This window comes from Mastomys coucha, unplaced genomic scaffold, assembly GCF_008632895.1.
Source record: "Mastomys coucha isolate ucsf_1 unplaced genomic scaffold, UCSF_Mcou_1 pScaffold20, whole genome shotgun sequence".
Lineage (NCBI taxonomy): Eukaryota > Metazoa > Chordata > Mammalia > Rodentia > Muridae > Mastomys > Mastomys coucha.
Window position 1 is genome coordinate 93,818,084 of NW_022196903.1, and position 22,224 is coordinate 93,840,307.

Here is a 22,224-nt window from a genome sequence, read left to right on the forward strand (position 1 = left end):
GGTAGACAGAAAGATCATCAGTACTTCGCAGAGGATGCCAAGGAAACATCTTGCTAGGAGTCCCAGAGCAATAGACACAAACATGGGTCTTTCAGCTGAATGAGCGGAGCAGTTGCCGTCATCTTCAAACTTGACCCTCTCCCCACTTTGAAAGAGAAGAAAGGGGTGTTCACCTAGATCAGATGCCTCAGGAGGGGCAGCCAGGCCTCCACAAGCAAAGTGAGTCCCCAGAGAAGGGATACATTCTTTCTAAGATGGGGGCATTGATTTCTGTGTAGGCAAAAAGAGATGAAACAGGGAGCCAGTTGAGTTGCGGAAGGGTTGTAAATAATCAAAAGAGGGCAGCAAGAACGAGGGCAGCTGGCATACCTGACCATGTTCTTGTTATGAGTAGGTGAGTGGAAAGGGAAGGCAGAGAGAGCAGAGCACTGGCAATTACTGGGCACGGCAGCTGAGTCTAAGGACTTCCACAGAGAGCATCTCTCCCATTTGTTCCCATGACAACGAGGCCCAGCCTTTCTTCTAGGCATTGGGATGAGAAGCAAATGAGGAAGATCAAAGGCAGTGACCATGGTAGTAGTTTCCGCCACTGTCCTCTATCACCCAGTGTGCAAACAGGGGTAACCATTGGTGATTATTGGGGAGAGCCATCACTGAAGATGTCACTCCCCTACCTAGTAGGCCGAGCTCAGAGACAACCAGATCACACCAAGAGCCACCCCAAGAAAGCAACTCTATAGCCTCACAGCCCCTCTCCATCTAATCCAGGCTTTCATGAGCTAAAGTCTAGGTCTGATATGTGTAAAACTTGGACACGTGACCTAACTACTCTCACCCAGCCAACATCCTCACCTGTTCTCATAAGCATCAGATGATGGTGGTGGTGTTAGCAATGTCATTATTCAAAGAATAGGCTATGTGAGTCACCTACAAACAGAAGATCATGCCTGGCTGTGAGCCCCATATTTGAGGACCCATGTTCATTGTTCTTTATATAAGCAGTGTTTTGATCTCAGCTCTGATCATACATCTTTCTTGGGACCATTGTTTGCCTGAGACTAGTATGTGGAGAAGGACAGGTAGAATATGCCTTTACAGGGCAAATATCTGGGGCTTTTCAACAGTCTCTTTTGTGACTATTCAACTCTGGCCTTGTACTATAAAGCAGCCATGACCAGTGTGGCTAGGTTTTAATAAAAGTTTATTTACAAATCTCGGAAGCTGGGAGATCTGTTCCAGGAGCTATATTTTTCTAGCCTTTGGGAGTAGGCAGGTAAAACAAAGAACGCATTAGTCATGTTCACTAACGGCAGGTGGCAGTCACTACCATCATAGCTGAGAAGAAACCCAGGCCCCAAGTTCTCCATAGCTCAGCTCAGCTCGGCTCCAGCATCTTCCTTGCCCATGTTACCTGTCAAGCAGACAATGTGTGAACCTATGACCGGTATCCTCACCACTTTACCCAGAGATAAGGATCTGCTGCCCATCATCACACCTGGAAGTTCAGAGAAATGTAGAATCCTGGGCCTCATCTTAGGTCGGCAGAAGCAGAACCTGCACTTGAACAAGATCCCAAGTGCCATCTCTGCTCCCAGATGTCACCAGGCTGAACTTCCCCACGAGACAAGGCTTCCCCTAGAACTGGTTTGCTTCCAGCAACAGCACCATCCAGTCCTCTATTTGAGTACACACCCCAACTAGAAGACCCACATGTTCGTGTAAAATCAGTCCCCTTGGTGGCACCCACAGAGATGTTCCCAAGGCCTCTGCTCAAGATGCCCTACACCTTGCTTATGAAACCTGTTACTCTCTTCAGGTGGCTCATACTCTCAGCGCTGGCATTTCATCTAGGCTCCACCCCACAGTTCCTGGCAACAGCCAGATGTGCCTGACTCACTATAAAAGGGGCTACTCGCCCCTCCTCACTCTCTTGCTCTCTCCTCTTGCTCTTGCTTTTGTTCTTGTTCCCTTACCCTCTTCCCTCCTCTCTTCCCATTCCCCTCCCCCTACTCTCTCCATGTGCTCATGGCCAGCCTCCGCCCCCCCCTCTCTCTCTCCCTCTGCCTTTCTCTTTTTCTACTCCATCTACTCCCCTCCCCATGCCCTAAATAAACTCTTTTCTAGGGCTGGTGAGATGGCTCAGTGGGGAAGAGCACCAACTGCTCTTTGGAAGGCCATGAGTTCAAGTCCCAGCAACCACATGGTGGCTCACAACCACCATAATAAGATCTGATGCCTTCTTCTGGTGCGTCTGAAGACAGCTACAGTGTACTTACATATAATAAATAAATAAATCTTAAAAAAAAATAAACTCTATTCTATACTACATCATCATCCATATGGCTGGTACCTCAGGGAGAAGGGATGCCTCAGCATGGGCCCGCAGAGGCACCCCCTTTCTCCCACACCATACCATGGCTTCCACCAAACATGCCCCTTCTCTCTCTCTCACTCTCTTTTTTTTATTATAAAACACAACACTCAGGGCCTCCCAGGCAGGCAGTCCCTTCACTCTCTCTCTACCCCATCTCTTCCCTGAGAGCAAGCTTCTAAGCCTGAGCATCCTACTAGGGAACAGCCTGGCACCACACTGCTTAATACCCTGATCCCCAGCGACCTTGACATGTGCTTCCCTAAAGTAGGTACATAGGAAGTACAGATCATAAGTCAACTTCCAAGCCTTGGTGGAAAATAAAACAAAGCTCTAACTATTTCCTTGACAACTTCTGTGCTAGGGGCACTGTGGCTCATGCCTGGAATTCCAGCACTTCGGAAACTGAGTCAGGAAGATTATCATGAGATTGAGGCCAACCTGGAACACATAATACAATTTAAATTTAGATTGAATTTTAAGTGCCCATTCCATGCTGGAATATCTCAGATCTATTAGATAGGACTCTTTAAGTTCACATGCTTCTGTTTCCTCCTTGACTGTGATGTTCGTAGACAGCCCGAGTGGCTTGTTGACAGCTCTGGGGGCGAGATGGCGTTAAGGTTAAGGATGCAGGGACCAGCTGCTTATGGAGAGAACACTCTTATGACTATCGACTACCGAAAGATAGGTGTTGTGACAGGGGTTGTGGGTCAGAGATCCTCAGGAGTGCAGCCAGGATGAGTGGAGAGACTGGAGCCAGACCGAGGGAGTCAGTGGATGGAGAGTGACCAAGGGGAGACATAGAGGGTGAAGGGCTTCTTATTACAGTGGCTCCGGTAAAAAGCAGATGGGCGACTTCCTTATATACAGGAAGTAGGGATGAAGCTCAGACCAACCAGATCTTAGGAGAGATCAAAGGAGGGCAAGCATAACTGGCGCTCATGGAGCTACCTACAAAATGTGCCAAGCAGGATTCGGGCTGAATAGTATGGGGTCGAGACCAGAAGCTCACTGAAGAGAGGGCTCCGAGGAGCCTGGTTATAGCCTGGTCAAGGAAAGAATGTGTGTGTGTCAGCCCTCAATCCTGAGGGCTGTTCAAGTCTGTCAACTGTGGGCCTTGTCTGGGTCTCAGTTTCCTCATCTGGTAAATGGGTCCTCCAAGAGGACACATTCACTTCTCTGTCAGCACTATTATCCATTCATTATGTTAGATGGGCCTTAAAAATATAAGAAAACACAGCAGGGGACGTTCTCTGGCCTTCCATGGATAAAATCAGCTCTGACCACTAGACCTGCATGTGACCCCCCACCCCCAGCCCTCGGTGGATAATTCCAGCTCTAGTCACTGGATCCACACGGGGCCCAGAGCCCTGTGAAAGAAGCCCGTGGGTAAATATCACTTGTCTATCTCTTACCTTTGGAACAAGGTTTTTCTAGGAGATCCTTCCTGTCGCCAGCAAAGACCTTGGGCAAACCAACAATGGCAAAAATGTCTTTTTCCCAGGGTCTACTTTGGCTCATCATCGTGCCTGAGTCTTGTTGGGGACACAGGTTCTAGGGCCCAGCCCTCAGGTTCAGAAAGAAGTGCATCAGGGTATCTGTAATTTAAAAAAAAAAAAACACCCAGATGAGGCAGAAATTCCAACAAATTCCTTCTGGGCTCTGCGAAGCTAGATGACTCCTTGGACTGGGCTTCAGGTGGTCCAGTTAGGCACCATTTACTCTATGCATGCTGGGAGGGAAGGTCTGAGGCCATAGGAAATATTTCTCCTCTCTCATGTCCACAGCAGAGATCTGCCTTGGCCAGGAAGGGCAGCAGTCCAGTGTGTACTTGTTGCCGGTGTGTGTGTGTGTGTGTGTGTGTGTGTGTGTGTGTATGTGTATATTGGGGGGTGGTATTGAGGACTTTGTTTCAATTGCATCTCATGGCATGCTTCTCACTGCTGTTGCCTAGTGTGGTAAAGGGAATAAATCCACTGCCACTCCTTGTTCTTGTTCCTTAATCTTCCCCAAGGCTCCTTCAGGATTGCACTCCACACCCAGCCTGCCACGGAGCCACTCCAGACGGCTTTTCAATACCAGCATCCAGGGTTTACTTCACATCAAGAGGTCAGAGTCTCCCAGGAAGCTTGGAACCTGGAAATTGGCTTCGTGACCACTCCCTGGGCAACCACAACTGTAGTCATAGTCAGACACTTCTGCTGGGTTTCCACCTGGCTGGCCACTAGGTACCCTGGGGAGCTTTAAAATCCTGATGAGGCCCAGAAAGTCTAAATGAACGTGTGTGCAGGGCTTGGCATGTCTTCAGAATCTTGCTTAGTCAAGAGCTACTGCCCAAGCACTCAAGCAAACTCCTGGAATCTTTATCTACAAAGGCATGTTAAGGCTCCCGTGGAAGCTTAGGGCTCAGAAGGTCAGCTCCCAGACTCTGTGATGCCCCAGGACAGGGACACTGGACACGTAACTCAGCTCTGTGAATGTGTGGTAACAGATGAGTTAGCCGGGAGCAAACCTCATAGGTCTGAGGTACACAAACTCCAGGTACTGCTCAACCTGGGGCTCCTGGGCCAGCGGCAGTGCAGAACATTACTGGAAATGCACATCCTTGGATGACAGCAAGGACCCAGGGGACTAAAGGGGATTGCTGAGGTGACCCAGATGAGTTTAAGGAGCACACATACAAATTCACATCTGAGGATTCCATAGGAGTCTCCCACCAGCTCTGCTAAATACAAGGCACATACTCTTCCTCTTGAGACAAGGGCCCAGAAACACAAGGCTCACAGGGACCACAGATTAAAATGTTTCTAGCATGATACTTTGAAAAACCTGGGAGAAGCCAATTGTTTATTCAGCATTGACTCTTGAATCCCTCTCTTCACCTTCTCCCCCAAAGCTTGGAATCCCACCCAAATGACTCTAAATCATTAACACAAGTTGTCCCAATCCACAGGGGACATATTTGTATACGAGGCTCCCTAGAAGCTTCTAGAAGGATAAAACTAGCCAATAACTCCCAGACCTTGCTGGGTGGGACTCATTTGTTTATAATGAAGCTCCTGGCCTCATACTTCCTGCTAGACTTGAACAGCACAAACTGGCTTGTGTGTTCCCTTGCTTCTTCCTCCACCACGCCTTCAATGGGGCAGAGGGTCCTGCATACCATGTACTCCACTCTGACTTCCGAGTGCTTTTTATGGCCGGTGCCTGGCAGCTCCCACATCTCCCAAGGAGTACGTGCTGGCAGAGGCTGGCTCCCATCCAGCCTCACAGAGAACAGCAGGCACAGGCTGGCAACCATTAGAGTAGCAAAGCCCTGTGTCTCCAGCTCAGACTTCCTAGGCATTCAGCCTTCCTGCTCTGCTCTGTGGCTGCTATCTCTGAGGGGGCTTGCCTTTTAATTTGTTTCTGTGGCAGCCATGCTAACAAATGGGACCCAGCTGAAGAGCTGTCTCAGGAACAATGGCTGCTCAGTTCTGCAGCCAATTTGTCCCAGGAACCTTTTGTTGTGAATCCTCAGAGCCCATTAACCCCTGAACCTGGGAGATCCTATCTCCCCAGGGATGAATTACCTTTCTTTCCAGACACGTGTTTGCTCATTTAGTTCCTGCTTCATAAAAGCAACCCAGTTTGGGGCTGTTTTCCAGCAATTGAGGGGAAGAGCTGTCCCAGTGCCCATAGGACTCATAACTCAGATAGAACAGCTAGCCGTGCCCTCCAGTGACAGCTGGCATTTGCTGGGTTGTTACTGTAAGGGAAAGACTATGCAAAAATCATTATTTAATCCTCACCAGTGCCCTGGGTCCTGAAGCACAGAGAAGTTAAGCTACTTGCCCAAGAGCCCTCAGCACTCAAGTGATGGAGAAGTGCTTTGAAGCCCACTCTCTCATCAGCAGGCTAATGTGGCCTGGCCCCAGATCTCTTCTCACTGGGACTGTGCTCTGGGTTGGGATTTTGAATGGGATTTTGAGAAAGGATGCCTGTTGACAACAGTGCCATGCATGCTATTTGTGGGCTTTATTTTTAGTTGTGTACAATGTTTTAATCATGTGGGTAAAGGGAGAGAATGCTCCTGAATGCTGTACATCTCTGTCACTAAATAGCATTGGACCTAGGAAGGAGTGGCCAGTTAGCTTTGAGTAGATCTGTCTCTGGAAATCTCTAGAAGTCTCTGAAGTGGCTCATCCCCCAAATTAAGTTTCTGGTTGTTGAGTGTTGGGTTAGCCTGCATACAAAATAAAGGTTGGTTCTCTTATTCAACGGGTTATTTGAAAGCATCTATGTATGTGTGGTATGTGTACGCAGCTTCCTTGCGTGTGCAGATGTTTACACTCGTGTGAAGGCCAGAAGTGGACGTCAACTGTTTTTCTTGACTGTTCCAAACCATACATGGAGACAGGTTCTCTGAATGAAACTGGAGCCTACAGATTTGGTCAGTCTTGCTGACTAGTTCACTCTAATCATTTCTCCCTCCACTTCTTAGTGGCTGGGATTATAGGTGGCCTCTACACCTGCCGGGCCTCTCCATGGGTGCTAGAAGTCTGAATCCTCACACTCATGCTTCTCTAGAAAGCACCTGACTCTCTGAGCAGGCCCTCCAGCCTATAAGGGTTTATTCTTTAACTCAATATACTCGGCCTTCACCCTAGAATCATCAGGGGAGACGTAAAAGAAAAATCACCATGCTTACACTGCTCCCCAAGGAACGATTGCATCCGTATCTGGCCATGAGCATTCCTACCACTTATTTCAGAGTTTGGCATGGTTGAGAAGTAAAGCTTTGATGAAGCAAAGCTAGCAATTCCCTGACTATGTGATGGTGTTGCAAAGTCAGCCAGGGTTCTCCCATCTTCCCATACTTCCATTTCAAGAAGCCGGCACTTGTCCTCAAGGTGACGATTTGGTCCAACATAGCTACTGAAGCTCTAGCCCGTATATTTGGACTCTAGGTGTGGTGGTTTGAATATGCTTGGCTCATGGGAAGTGACACTATTAGGAGGTGTGCCCTTCTTGGAGTGGTTGTATCCTTATTGAAGGAAGTGTGTCACCGTGGGGGTGGGTGTTGGAAGTCTCCTTCTATGCCAGGCTCCACCCATTGTGGAAGAGAGCTTCTTGCTAGCTGCCTGAGGATGCCAGTCTCTCCTGGTTGCCTTCAGATTATGATGTAGACCTCTGAGCATCTTCTCTAGCACTGTGCCTGCCTCCATGCTGCCATGCTTCCTGCTATGATGATAGTAGACTAAGCCTATGAAACTGTAAGCCAGCCCCCAATTAAATGTTTGCCTTTAAAAGACTTGCCTTGGTCATGGTGTCTCTTCACAGCCATGGAAACCCTAAGACCAGATGAGAAAAAGGCAGGAGGAAAGACAAAATGTTGTAATACCTAGCACCTGTGGGCTGAATTGTAAACATTTGTTTGTTTAAGCCTTCAACTGTGTTTGGAAGAAGTAGTTAAGATTAAATAAGGTCTTAGCCATGGAGTCCTGACATCACAGGATGGATGCCTCTTCTGATGTGGAAAAAGTCTCTTTCTTATTCTTACATGACAATGTAGAAGAACACAGACCAGGGTAAGAGCTGACAATGTGAATGCCTGGGCCCCCTCCAAGCACTGAGAAGGTTGATATCTGTGGTGCAAACCCAAGACAGAGCCATCAAGACAGAGTCTACTCACAGTCCTTCGGGGAGGCTCTATCTGGGTCTCTTATTGGTCAGTCTCACAACCGCAGAAGAGGCTGGCAAGAGACATCATTTTCCAGGTCCATGGCCACCTCTAATACAGTTAGGTCCAGTGACAGAGGACAAAGGGAAGCCTATTCATTGCCAGCTAGCAACATCTTGTCCAGCATCAATCTGAAGGAGGGGGAGGGCAAGAGAGTGAGAGAGGTGAGGTCTAATAGATCACCACAGAGTGGGGAGTGAGCTTGGGAACTTCGAGTGATTTAGGGAAAGTAGGGATAAGGGGAACAGGCCTCCCCTCCTCCTCCCTCCCTCCCTACTTTTCACAGCATGTCAGCTGTTGCAGGGCAGCCTTGTGCAGAGTCTAGCTGTGAGAAATGCTGTCCATCCCTAGCCTGGCCTTGAGGTAACTGATGTGCATCATCAGTGGTGGAGAGAGCTGCTTTGAAGGCCTGTCCAAGCAGTGTCAGGAGGTCTTGGTTCAAGCTGGGCAATCAGAGGTAGCCAGTAGGCACTGCCCAGAACACAGAATGGAAGTCCCATCCTCACTGAACAAACATGTCAAGATTGCTGATTATCATGTACCATGTGCTGATCTCAGCACAGGGCCAGGATCTCAGTCTCACAGACCTTACCCTTCAGATGTGAGGACAGGCAAGCACGTCAGTAAGGTGATATGCCAAGAGAGGTCATGGAGAAGGAATGAGGCAGCTGTAGCTAGAAACTTAAGCCACTCTTGTTGGGAAACTAGATGACTAATAGGAAGAATCTAGAAGATCCAGGGAAAGAATGTTCCAGGCCATGTATGAAGAGGAACAGGTATGTAGGAGGAATAGAAAGGAAACCAAAGACCACTAGCTTGTGGTAAGGGGACAGAAATGAGGACACAGAGAAAGGGGCACTGGACTTGAACTATACAGACATGACAAGTAAAGATCTTGCCTTTACATTGAATGGGGAGGTGGTGGTACAGGACCATTTGAGACAAGATATGGTATCCCTCAATTATGGTTTCAAAACCACTAGGGCCACCATGTGATTGGTGTCTGGCAGAATGGCAAGGTTGGAAGCAAGGGACCAATGGGACATTCTTCCTTGACCCATATATGACACATTATAGGGACAGAGGTGGACAAGCAGAGTTTGGCATGCTTGGGGCTCCTGACTTTGTAAATACAATTCTACTGGAACACAGGCATGCCCATGTTTGTGTACCATCCCTTACTTTAATGGCACCGAAGCTGAGCTGAAGCATTGTGTCAGAGATGTGTAACCCGAAAGTATTTCCTATCTGGCCCTTTAAGCAAAACACTGGCATGCTAGGCATGAGCCAGCAGGCCTGCAAAGCCAGCATTCAAAAGGTAGAAGCAGGAATGGGCAGAAGAGCAAGGATATCTTTGTCTACATAATGAGGTCAAGCCTGGGCTATATGACATCTGCATCCAATTGAAAAGTTTACAAGCCAGAACCAGAAAATGGTAATAATGACAGGAAGTGAGTGGGGTGGGAAGATGCTGGGTTCATTCCAGAACATGGGCCACAGGATCCATTGATGGACCACATGTGGAGAAGGGAAGGGCAGCAGTGGACCACTGTCCTTTGTGCTCGAGGACCTGGGAGTAGGGCAGAGCCATTTGTTGAGATTAAAAAGGTCGTGTTTAGATGAAAAAACTCAGGTCACAGTTGGATAGGTGGATCCCACCTCCTGGCCCCAGACAGCTAGTCAGCCCCTGTGACAACTGGGAGGTGGCCAGCCTTTCCCATGAGTGTTCAGCAAATAGAAAGGCCAGAGACATGAGGGAGCTGATACAGGGGGATGAGTCTCCCCAGTAGCAGCAGCAGCTGTGTTTTACACCATATGCAGCTACTGAGCTACCCACTTTACACATCGCCACCCACTTAAATGAGTCATGCAATGATATCATCAAGGTTAGCATCTCCCAGTTTGATCTATGGGGACATAAGATAGAAAGAGTTTAAGTAGTGTTGTGTATATGTGTGTGTGTGTGTGTGTGTGTGTGTGTGTGTGTGTTAACATGTATGTGTGCATGTAAAGTTTGCAGATGCTCTGCTCAATCACTCTCTACCTTATTCTTTGAGACAGGGTCTCTCCCTGAACCTGGAGCTTCCTATCAGGCTTGGGTGTCGGACCAATGAGTCTTTGGCTCCCCAGCACTGAGATTTATAGCCATGTCTCCACAACTGGCTTTTTCACACAGGTTCTGGAGGATAAAACTCAGGTCGTCCTATTGACTTGGCAAGCATTTTGTTCCTATCTCCCCAGTCCCAAGTAAGTATCTCTTCTGAGGCCCCGTACCAGGGTGGAAAGCGGGACGGAGAGAAACAGTTTCCAGGGAGCAGGAAGAAGCACTAAGGCCACAAGCCTCAAACATACATCCCCCTCCCCCCACCAGGCAGTATGGCTGTTTCAGGAGTGCAAGCTTGCTCTGCTGAAAGAGCTGGTGACCAAGCCCTCTTCTGCACTGAGTATCTGGTGCACACTGGCATCAGCCACCGCTCTCTCCAAGATGGCTCTGCTAAAGGTAACCCCAGGCCACTCTCCCCAACACAGCAAACTCAGGAGCCGCTTCCTGCCTCTCCTGCTGCCTTTCCATGTGGCTGGATTTATTTTCACAACAATTTATAGTTACATTAAATATTAAAGGCACTTTGCAGGTGGTGTTTACTGTTTTGAGGAGTTAACAAATGTATGTTATGCTGGATAAAACAGCAGAACCTATTTGGAACGCTGATTGCTGGGGTTGAGCACAAGCAAGGTGACAACCATTTCCATATTTTAATGAAACAGTGGCTTCAGAGCAACCCTTTGCTGCAAAGGGATGAAGGGACAGGAAGATCGCACAGGAGACAGAGCTGGAGCCAGAGGATGAAGAGGCATAGTGCATTGGGCTGCCTGCCTGCAAAGACCAGGGTGCACAGCCCAGCTCGGGCTGCCTCTTGGCCTAACGAGATAATTACATGATGCTGTTTGTACTGTGGGGTCTTCACTGTGAATCCACTTTGGTGAGTCTATTATTTACATCATATACTCTTTCATTCCTATTATGAGTATCCACTGAGTTTCCTAGCACTAAGCAAAGGGAGATGCAGCTCCACCCTCTTGGAGCTTCCATAGCACAGACGGAAGGCAGATCAGAAGTCACCTCAAAAGAAAAATGACAACCGTCTGATGGGGGAAGGCCTCCCCTGGGGATTTGCCTAAAAGACAGCAGGAATCAGCCCTGGGGACTGCCAAAGGACAGACTCTGCAGGCAGACAGAACAGCACATACAAAGGCCCTGGGGCAGAAGTGTTTTGTGCAGTCTAGACTGACAGGAAGCCAATGCCATCCCACAGGCCTAAGAGTGGAGAAGGCGGTAGGTGACATCATAATCCTATTAAGCAGATAAGATAGCCAAAGGGTGGGAATAGATATTAATGGGTACCATTAAGTCCTGTAGATAGAAACTCCTTTCTGACTGAGGAGGTCCACATAGGTCCAGGAGAAGCCTGAGTACCTAGATCCTGATCTGTGGACCACTCTGGGGGATGCTAAGACTGATGGAGACTGCGCAATGATCACGAGGACAGCAAGGATCCCCACTTGACCTCTCTGCCACATTCTGGATGCTGTTTCTGTTGCAACTGTTACCGGTCACAGCTGAGGGTTCTCTCGTTCACCCAAATAGAAATCATGGTGAGAAAGGGGAAACTCTTCCAAAGTGCTTGGCGGTGGGCAGTGAGCAGTGGGCAGGTTCAAGGAGCACCCAGTGATGTTACCGTCCCTGTGCAGACCTTGGGGACTGAAACCTTGGCATTGGGCCATGGCCAGTGTTGCAGCTCTTGTCCTGGGATCTGAGACCCTCAGCCCCATGGGCCTGACAGCCCTCTGTACTTTTCTGGCAACCAAGGCTGCTAAGTGCCTCTAGGTTCCTGCCCCTGAGGTATCTGTGTTTAGAAGGAAGGGCAGCCAGCAGGCCATTCAGAACTGAGGATTAGACATGATGGGTAGCCCTCAGGCATGAGCACCCACTGCCTGTGGGATTGGCAATCCTGGGATGGATGGCGATAGATGGATAGAATCCCTGGCAGGCTGTCTATCCACTGTCCATCTTCAGCTGTCAGTCTCTCAGAAGCCAGGTCCTTCATCTGTCAATCTCTCAGAAGCCAGGGCCTGGATGCAAAGTAGACTGTTGAGGTACGCAGGCTCGGAGCTGAGGATTGAAAATCAGACACAAGCTGCTGGACCCTCTTCAGCTGTCAAGCTGTGCTAATTCTGACCCATTCTTGTCGATCAACAAGATGTAATATCACTCGGCTGTCTGATGTCTCTGGCATCTTCTGTCTGTTACTGGTACAACCCGTACCACTGAAAGCAGGCATGGAAAGGTCACTGGAAAGAAGCCTTTGATTGGGCCTCATGGTGCAAACCTGGAGAGGCAGCTGGGAGAAGTCTCTCAGGTGGCTCACTCACTCACCCTGAGCAGCCTTCTTAATCACGAGGTCAAGAGGGGTATCTATTCCATTACAGACATTTGCTGGAGCCAATCACAGCCTTGTCTGTTAGTGCCAATCATAGTTACTGGCCAATCATGGCCTTGCACCTTAGCATCAAGCAGAACAATCTCTCTGACAGGGCATCTGCTCCCCGCTAGCTAAAGTGAAAATGGTCACGAGGTCATCCAGAGTCCACTGTTTGTGCTTGCAAACAGTCTACAGTCTGACACAAACTATTTCAAGTAGCCCTGGTTGGTCCTACGCCTCCTGAAACCTTGGCTATCAGCTGCCATCTTTACACAGATATCTCCAAGCACCCATAGAACAATCAAGAGGGCTCTCACAGGCATGAGAGGGCAAGCTGCCTGCTAGACTCAGAGTCCTTTTGCTCAAGACGGCTCACATACCAGAGAGGCCAGTAGCTGCTAATTAGGGAGTCAATTACCCCAGTCCAGTGTCTTTGCTTGCTTACAGGGAAAAGACCACCAGGAGTGCTCACAATAAAAACTTACCATTAACGCAAAGAGTGATTTCTAACAGATGTTAAGGGTGTCTAACTCAGGGAAAAGCGCTTTCCCTCTGCAGCCGCCTCTATCCACGTGTGGATATGTGCGAAGCATATGCCCTGAATTTCAGAGTAACCCTTCCAGACAGCTATTACTCTCCGCATATCTCTACTTCTAGAGATGGGGAAACTGAGGCAGAGAAGCTAGAGAACTCTGCCTACAGCTAGTTTGTAGCTAAGCATAGCTACAAACTACCCAGCTACCCCTGGGCCTGCCTTTCTGATTCCCCAAAGAAATGTGATGTTTTGTTTCTGGTAGGACTCCAGCTGGAAATGGACTCCTGCAGCAGTCCCTTTCTCCATACTCCAAAACACTGAGGCCATGCCACCAGCCTCTCCTTTTCCCTTTCTGTTGGTCCTTTGCTGATTTAGTGTGAGCAAATATCCCACAGAGCACACACATTCCCTGGGCTGTGCACCTGACTTATGGGGCTGTCACAGGCTCCCAGAAGGAGCTTGCCCCAGCTGCCTCTCTGTAGATAATGAACTTGACCCAGGAGCATTTCTCAGGTCTCCCTGCTGTGATTCTCCACTGTACATCCTGGGACTGGTACAGATGGAGGGGGGTTAGGAAAGCCAGAAGTTCAGAAAGGGCTAACCAGCCCCTTATAGCCATGCTCCTAGAGATAAATCAGCTCCATGCTACCAATCCAGAAGCCGGAGCTCAGGACAACAGGGCTGGCAAGGGGTAGTACTTAAAGCTCTGGTCCCTAAACCCTACCTTCTTCCTAACCTCTCTAATCCCATCAGGATTGTGTCAATGAAGGATTCACAGGGCCCACAGCCAGGGTAACCTAGCCAGTGTCAAAGAGTAAGGAGGGAAGACAAAGAGCCCATCTCTGACAATAGAAAAGGCAGGCCCCAAGATGGACAGGGTGCAGTTCTACACTATGCCTTGGGCTGGATGATTCCTTTTGTAGGCTATCATAGGACACACTTTTGTAGGTTGTATGTCATAGGACGTACTTAGTGGTGTCTTCAGCTTCAATTCACCAGATATAAGTAACGGACATCAGTCAGCCCTTTGAGTCAGCCTATAACAATGTACGCTTCTAACATGACCAAATGTCCTCTGGGGTTGTAGGTGGAGCTGGAGCCCCTGGATTCCTTGGCTCAGATCACTCACTCAAAGACACTTCCTCATACTTCCATGGGTTCTCTGGATAAAAACCAGACTCTTTTGCTTGCATAGAGTTACTTGCTTCTATAGAAGAGAAGTTTCTAGAGTACCTGCAGTGACAGGCAGTGACAGGCCCACTGACTTCAGATTTATCCAACATCTCCAGCCTTGTTACTCAAGGTAAAAAATAAAATAAAACAAAAATAAAACAAAACAAAAAACCCACAATAGCTGAATGAAGTCGGTGGACAGGAAGGATGTGTATGTGTGTGCGTGGGTGTGACAGATAACAAATATCCAATTTTCTAGATGCCAACTCGCATTAAAGGTGATCATCCCCATGTCACAAAATAGAAAATAAAAGTTTGGGGAATTGAAAAAAAAAGCCATAGAACATCACAAAGTTAAGTTCTGGCAGACCCAGGGTTAGAATACTGGCATCTCCCAGCCCCCTGCTTGCTGTTTACAACAGAGCCTCAGGCACCCTGAGGACTCTGCCTCCCAAATCCCTCTCTTTTTTGGAGCCCCTCCTAGCTTCTCCCTGCAGGGGGACTCCTGCCCTCTCTGATTCCAGAAAGCAGGGACTGTGTCTCTTTCCCACCTCCCAGCATCCTGCACCCTGTATCCTGCATCCTGCACCCTGCACCCTGCACCCTGCATCCTGCATCCTGCATCCTGCATCCCTGTCAAGGATCCAGGCTCAGCCAGGCTTGGCTACTCACCCTGAAGGGATGGCCATGGGAAGAGGGAAGTCATTGGTAGGTAACAATTCACACAGCTAACTCCCTCAATACTGAGGTTCTTCACTGGGTATGGGTGCTGGGAGAAGGGAGTTGGCAGGAAACAGTGGGCTGCAGCTCCTCCTCCTCCTCTTCCTTTTCTTCCTCCTCCTGCCCCTCCAGCTCCTCCTCCCCCTGCTCCTCCTCTTCCTAGGTGATAGAGACAATTTTAAACTCAGAGTTCTGGTTCTAGTAGACTTTATAGTAATCCGAAGTATGGAAGTCCTTAAATCTCTGCTACTGCATATTTATATTGACTGGAGCTTGGGCTAAGGCTTTGGTAAGGAATAACTACGCCACAAACCTGGAGAGCTGGTTTGCATACCTACAAGTTATCACCCACTTGAGTTACCTGTATATCTTCCATATACCTGGTGTGGCTTAACTCCAAGATCTGAGAGCACCAGATCTTTGCCAACACACATTAAGATTTGGTGGGCATCAAAAGTTGACAATGCCTTTATAAGCCCCACTCTTTACTCTAACCTTTTTCGCTATGACCCTGTTTTTCTTTAGACCATGTGTATACATCTATTCACAGCCTAGAGATCTGGGATTCCTCCCACAGACAATCCCTGGATCCTAGAAGGCAGCACCTGTTTGGAAATGCTGGGGAAAGGGCTGTGGCCTGCCCGTACCCCCAGCTCCTGACATGCTTTGGCGCTCACCACCCTGCACCTGGTCTTCATCAGCCACTGCCCTCACACAGCTGGAACCCGCTCTGCCTGTATCCGTCTGGAAATCTCTGCCCCTCTGGAGATGGCCCTGAAAACACAGAAGTATTGGCAAAACAAACAGAAGCACTCCATCATGTCACCCCTCATGAGGCCACTCCAGGGACACTCCACGGTGACCCTGTAGGACTGTGTCGCTGGTGCCCTCCATAGGCTTTGGCCCATGCTTTCCTTGCTCTCTCTCTTCTCATGCCTATTGCCCTTCCCCACCACCCTGTCACCAGCTCCCTGAAGGATGTTCATAAAGCATCCTTCAAACCTTTGCTCCCAGGCTCGCTTCTAGGGAAAACTGTGTAAGAAAGCCTGGCCCTGGGCCTTAAGCACCTCCACTCTCCCATGCCTCCTAGTCACACCCCATATGCTGAATGAGGAAATACCAGGGTCTTAGAATTCTATCGCTGTGAAGCAAGAGTGAAGCAAGCATGGAATGTTAAGGGAAAAAGATGCCATCCCAATTATAGCTTCCAGAAAGCTTAGTGATAAAGCCCTCCAATAGGGTGCTCTTACCAGGATGCTGGGAGCGGGTAAATTGGCTTGGGAATGGCAATTGGCCAACACCTAGGAAGGTAGCGAGCCGGTCCGTAAACATTGGAAGCTTGGATTTGGCCATAGTGGGAAGGTTTAGACAGTCACAGGGGCTGCGCTTTACCATGGGACTACTCTCATCCCTCCCCTAGGGAGCCAGCTTACCACCATATCACTGCACACAGGTCTCCAGATTACAGAGAACCTGGGCAACATGTGCGTTCTTTAAACTGTGGGTTCCGAAGTCAGGCAGCCTGGAGTCCGACTGTATTATTGCTAGCTACGTTTGTGGTCTTCTCTGGAGTAAGGCCTCCCAGCTATTAGTGTGATCAATATGAGGATTAGTGAGCTAGTGCCCTGTCTGCAGAAGCAGCTCAAGGCATGCCACCTAGAAAGTTTTTAAAAACCCACGAGAAGCCGTCTGAGGAGATAGCTCAATCGATAAAGTCCTTGCCCTACACACACTAGGACCTGAGTTCAATCCCCAAAACCTACATTTTTAAACAGCCCTTCATGGTGATGCATCCCATAGCTGCAGAAATAGACAGGCAGATCCATGGGTCTGCTGGCCAGCCAGCCTAGCTTAATCAGTGAGTTCCAGGTTCACTGAGAGACACTGTGTCAATAAACAAGGTGATAAGTGACACACACACACACACAGAGGCAGGGGTGGAGGCACAGAATAGCTGACTATGGAGTCAGGGGTCACAGCCCCCCAGGGCCCACAGGACAGAGGCATCTACCCCACGGTTTCCCTCTCCAGCTGTCAGCTCAACCCTTTCCCCAAAGCAGAGATTCTGCCCTGCTCAGGAAAGATGATCTGACGTCCTCAGCTCATGCTTGCTGTGCAGAAGCCACGCCTGCGCATTCTGTCGAACTCCTCAAAGGGAGAAAGCACAAGATTGTGTTCTCAATGGCTTTTAGGGCTGGTTAATTAGTCAGTAGCTATGTCTGGACAGCTGGAATCCCACAGCCCTGAGCATAGGAACCACACTCCTGAGGCGGCACAATAATACTGAATCCACCTGTCATATGCAGTGTTAGGAAGGTGTGACTGGCTTTCCACAGCTGATAACTTCCCAGATCTAATCACCTCTGGCTTAGACATAGGATACATATGTCTGGAGTAGCCTCTCTCAGCTGTGATTACCAGAATTAAGTGGCTCAGTTCCCAGTTTTCTTCCTCTTGGATAAGGCTGCTCTGTGATATGATCCACAGTGTCTTCCGGAAGGCACCACTAAGACAGAGCCCAGCTATCCAACAGGTACACTCAAACTCACTCCTGCCGCTTTCCCTCCACTTCAACGCCCCGCTTCCCAACCAAAGCTTACCTGCAAACATTTGTATTAGTCCCTTTCCAGTTGCTATAACAAAAGGCCCGGGGCTGGGAACTTACAAAATGATCTGCGTCAGGCATGGTGGTATGTGTGCCTTTAATCCCAGCACTCAGAAGGCAGAGGCAGGCAGATCTCTGAGAGTTCAAGGCCAGCTTGGTCTACAAAGCAAGTTCCAGGACAGCCAGGGCTGTTGCACAGAGAAACCCAATCCAATAGAAAGGAGGAGTGAGAGGGGATAGGAAGGGGGAGAGAGATGGGGAAGGAAAAAAAGAGAGAGACTGATTTATACGGCTATAGTTCTGGTGATTGGATAGCATCTGCAGTATGGTATTGGTCTTCAAGCCAGCTTCCCTTTGACTGCTTCAAACATGGCAAAGAAGGGAAAGAGAACAACCACTGTGTATGGAGCTAGGTATGCTGGTAGAATCACTTCGCTATATGATCACCTGCTCATGTGAGAACTCACCTACTCAGTGAGACCAACACCAATCCCTGCCCAAGATGGTGCCTGATGACCTCATGACAAGACCCCACCTGAGGATCTCGGCATCCCAGCACACAAACCTCTGGGTGAGATACTCAACCCATCATAGACTATAACAACTTCCCACACAAAGCCTTCCCATCCATGAACAACGGATGGCAATTGTTCAGCACTTGCTATGCACCTTCCTCTGAGGAGTAGGCTTGTGCAGAGAAGGGAGGTGAGCTGAAGGGAGAGTGGCAATTCGGGCTGGGATTTGGGGTAAGGAGCTATCCATCTTCAGCTCCCCCTCCATCCTCCATGGGTTCAGAATGCAGTCCATACATCACGCTTGTAAACGTTTACTGCAGGTGTTTCACCAGGACCCAGAGTTATGGGCTTGCTGGAGAAGCCCTCGGGAGAACAGAAAAGACATTTACTGTGGAGTTTCCAGGCTGGATTTTCCATTAGTAATTGTGAAAGACAGCTTTTATTAAGCGCTTACTCTTTGTCAGATACTGTGACACTAGGAGACGGCCTCATTCGGCTGCCACGGCAAGGGTGTGTGGTAGGCACTGTTCCATTTCATCCATGGCCGAAGAATCTGGGTCTCAAAGAGGTTAGATCATTTGTCTAAGGGCCACCAGTTCAGTTAAGAGCCACATTAAGCTATCTACTCATGACCAGTGTGCCAAGCCTCCATCTTGTAAAGGTCAATGGACCAGAGCCTCCTGCTTCACATGCCCATGGACAATAATATCCAAGCCATGTGGCATTCCTCTGGCTTGGTCTGTTTCTGGAGAAATACTAATGCTCCCTTGAGAGTGTTGGAGAACTCCCCATCTGTCCTCTACCCTTCTGCCTTAGTGAGCTCTTGTTGTTCGTCAGAGAGAAGCCACAGTGACAATGAAGACAAAGAAAGCCACCACCATATCAGTGCCCTGGTATGTGAATCCCCTGGGACTGGAGAACATGTCCCTGGGCCTTAAATTTCTATTGAAAAAAAAAAAAACCCTCAAAAGTGCAGACATACATCTAAGTGCAACTATGGAATCCATGCTGTGGCCAACAACTGTCACACTGGGGACATTTTGTTCAGGCTGGTGTGAGCCAGCACTTCCCCCAAGAAAGTGACACTCAGCATCCACGGTGTCTTTGAATGAAAGAAAATCTCATTCTTCCCTTTCATTTCCATCAAAGACTCTGCCTTCCACCAAAGCAAAGGGATGATGGAAAGTCAGCTTCCTCCAGCGCCCTTGGGTACATTTGCCAGTACCACATCCTAACATTGAGCTACAGCCTGCATCTGCCTGGCACTGGATCCCTGATGAGCTTTGGAGCAGCCTGCTGGGAAAGGGGCCAGCTGCCAGGCCTGCAGCCTGCACACGCCACTGAGGACAGTGCTTGGCAGGGGCCCCAGTGTCTACGAGACAAGGGTCACCATGGCTGGACTTCAACGAGCTGGCTTGGATTACTTGGGTGATTGGCTCTGTGCTCTTGGAGCCTGGTCAGGTCAACCTGACCCCAGAGGCCTATGAAATAACATGAGCAGTTGGCTGGCCACTCATGATCAGGGCCAGGAAGCCAGAGTCTCAGTTGCTAAAAGCTTTAGCTGGCTTGTTCTGGAACCCACTCATGGAGTCTACAAATGGCTATGGGTTCCTGAGGGAACTCTTTGTCCTGCTAGGATGGGAAGATTGGGGGTAGAGTGGTGGAAATGTGGGTTCAGGAGGTGAGAGGAGGGGCAGGGGATGAGAGGAGGGGCTGCCCCTTCTAGGTTGGATTTCTCAGGCTCCAAGGTCAGTTGTGGATGGAAATGGCCAAGGAAAAGGACTAGGAGACAGGAGCTCTAGAAGTCAGTCAGTCTACCTGTCTGTCTGTCTGTCTGTCTTTTTTTCTTGACTGATCAAATATTTCAGGAGGGGCTGTGGAGATTGCCTGCTACCTGTACCCTGGACTACTTGTCACCTGACCCTACCTGCCCTTGGGGTTTATTGGTGAGGTGGCAGGGAGTCAATGACACAGACTCTGGGAGCAGGTGAGTGAGAAATGCCACAGGCTGCTGCAAGCTCCTTTAATACCCACCACCCACACCCCAAGAGAGCATCTCTTCTAAACAGCAGTTCCTGATAGGCTGGCATTGTCTGCATCAGCAATCCTTGGTCTCTCAGGCAGCCTTCAATGAGGTTCTCCTGCAGGAGATGCCTTTGTGGCTGCATGGGTCCCAGTGTTTACATAGAGTTCCTCCCACAATAGTCCCAGTTGGTAAAATGCTTGTCTAGTGAGTGTGAGGGCCTGAGTTGGGTCCCCATAGCCCACATATAAGGAGGTGAGCGTGGAAGCATGGGAGTGGGAGGTGAAAGCATGCGGCTCCCTGAGCTGGTCAGCTAGAGCAGTAAATAGGCCACTACGCCTACTTAGTGATCTCCAGATGGATGAAAGGCCCAATCTCAGAAGAAAGAGGAACAGCATCTGTGAGCAACAGCTGAGGCTCCGTACACATACACCTGCACAACACGATCACACACACACACACACACACACTTTAACAAAGGCTACCACCTTATTTCAATTTTTTTATTTCCTGGTGAAGAAGTTTTGCATTTGCGTTGGTTTTATTTTGGATATATATGGCTACACATATGCCACAGCACACTTATGGAGGTCAGAGGACAGCTTGTGGAAGCTGGTTCTCCCTTCAACCATATGGGTCTCAGTGACAGAACTGAGATCACCAGGACTGGAGGCAGGCATGTTTCCTCACTGAACCCTCTTGTGGAGGGAGGGAGGAAGGAGGGAGGAGGGAGGGAAGGAGTGAGAGAGAGAGACAAACAGAGAGACAGGGACAGAGAGACAGAGTTTAAGGACTGCTTTGACATAACATTAAACTTGGTGACTGATGTTTCTGTCACTGTTTCATAGTACTGGGGATGGGAGATGGAACCCAGGGCCTGCGCATGCTAGGCAAATGCTCTACCACTGAGCAACATCTCCAGCCATGTGTATTAGTTAGAGTTTCTGTTGCTCTGATAAAATACCCTGACCAAGGTAACTTCTAGAAGGAAGGGTTTATTTGGCTTTATGTTTCCAAAAGGATGACCCCCATGATCATCATAGTAAGAGAGCGTGTCAGCTGGAGCAGTCAAGGGAAAAAATGTTCTCACAGCAAGCAGGAAGCAGAAAGCAAACAACAGACAGAGGCTTTGAAACCTCAGTGCCTACCCCCAATGACATACTTCTTCTAGCAAGGCCACCCCTCCCAGTGTTACCAACTGGGGACCAAGTATTCAAACACCTGAGCCTCTGGAGGCCACTGTTTCAAGCCACCACACAGTGACTAAGGCTTTTACAGCCTTTGAGATCCGCCCATGCAGCAAATGTCCTGCTTGCCTCCCCTCACCCTAGGCTCGCCATCCTGTGTGTGAGACACACACACACACACACACACACACATACACACACACACACGGAATCAAAGCAGCTATGTGACCTAACTCTGCTTCATCTTCTCTGCCACTCTCGTTCCTGTGACAACGGATGGTAGACACATCCTTGTCAATGAACATGCATCTGCCTCCTTCACTAGAGAGGGTAAGTTGGGATATGTCATCAGCCCACTCTGGGCTGCCAGACTCTGTCAACCTTACCACATCCCTCACCTCCAATTAAAGATACCACAGAGGCACCAAAACACATCAGTTAGGAATGAAATACTGAAAATACAGACTTCCTCTTGGATTAATTCGACTAAGGGTGAGTCCAAATTTCAATTCTTCACCTCTCTATGTTCTGTCTATCTGCCGTCTGTGTCTGCTGGGCTATCTGTAGTCTATTAGACATACCTGTGCCTGCACCTGCCTGAATGCTTGCCTGATGTCTGACTGTCCCTATGTCTGTCTGTCCCTAGCAAAGGGCTTTGCTCTGCATTTATTGAGCAGCACAGAAAATGAGGCATGGGAAAGGGATATGACATTCTTTATGGAAAGCTTTAGCTGGGTTTTACAAGGGGAATGGTAACTTTACATACTCCAGGTGACCCAAAAGCACTCAGTACTGCGAGCATACATTAGCAAGCCCTGTCAGGTTGCTTCCAACGTTTATGGTAGACGTTTGTTATATGACATCGCTTCCAGCCTGTTGGCTGCCTTCG

At 49.0% G+C, this 22,224-nt stretch overlaps 1 long non-coding RNA gene across 1 annotated transcript in view; it reads right to left on the reverse strand.

The window, feature by feature from the left end:
* Positions 1-1,184: 1,184 nt before the first annotated feature.
* The window catches only part of LOC116098273, a 37,477-nt gene continuing 16,437 nt past the window's right edge, over positions 1,185-22,224 (reverse strand). The window contains exons 3-4 of the long non-coding RNA XR_004121770.1: positions 3,790-3,972; positions 1,185-1,411 (exon numbers count right to left, since the gene is read on the reverse strand). This is a non-coding gene — a long non-coding RNA (uncharacterized LOC116098273). The remainder of the gene's footprint in view (positions 1,412-3,789; positions 3,973-22,224) is intronic.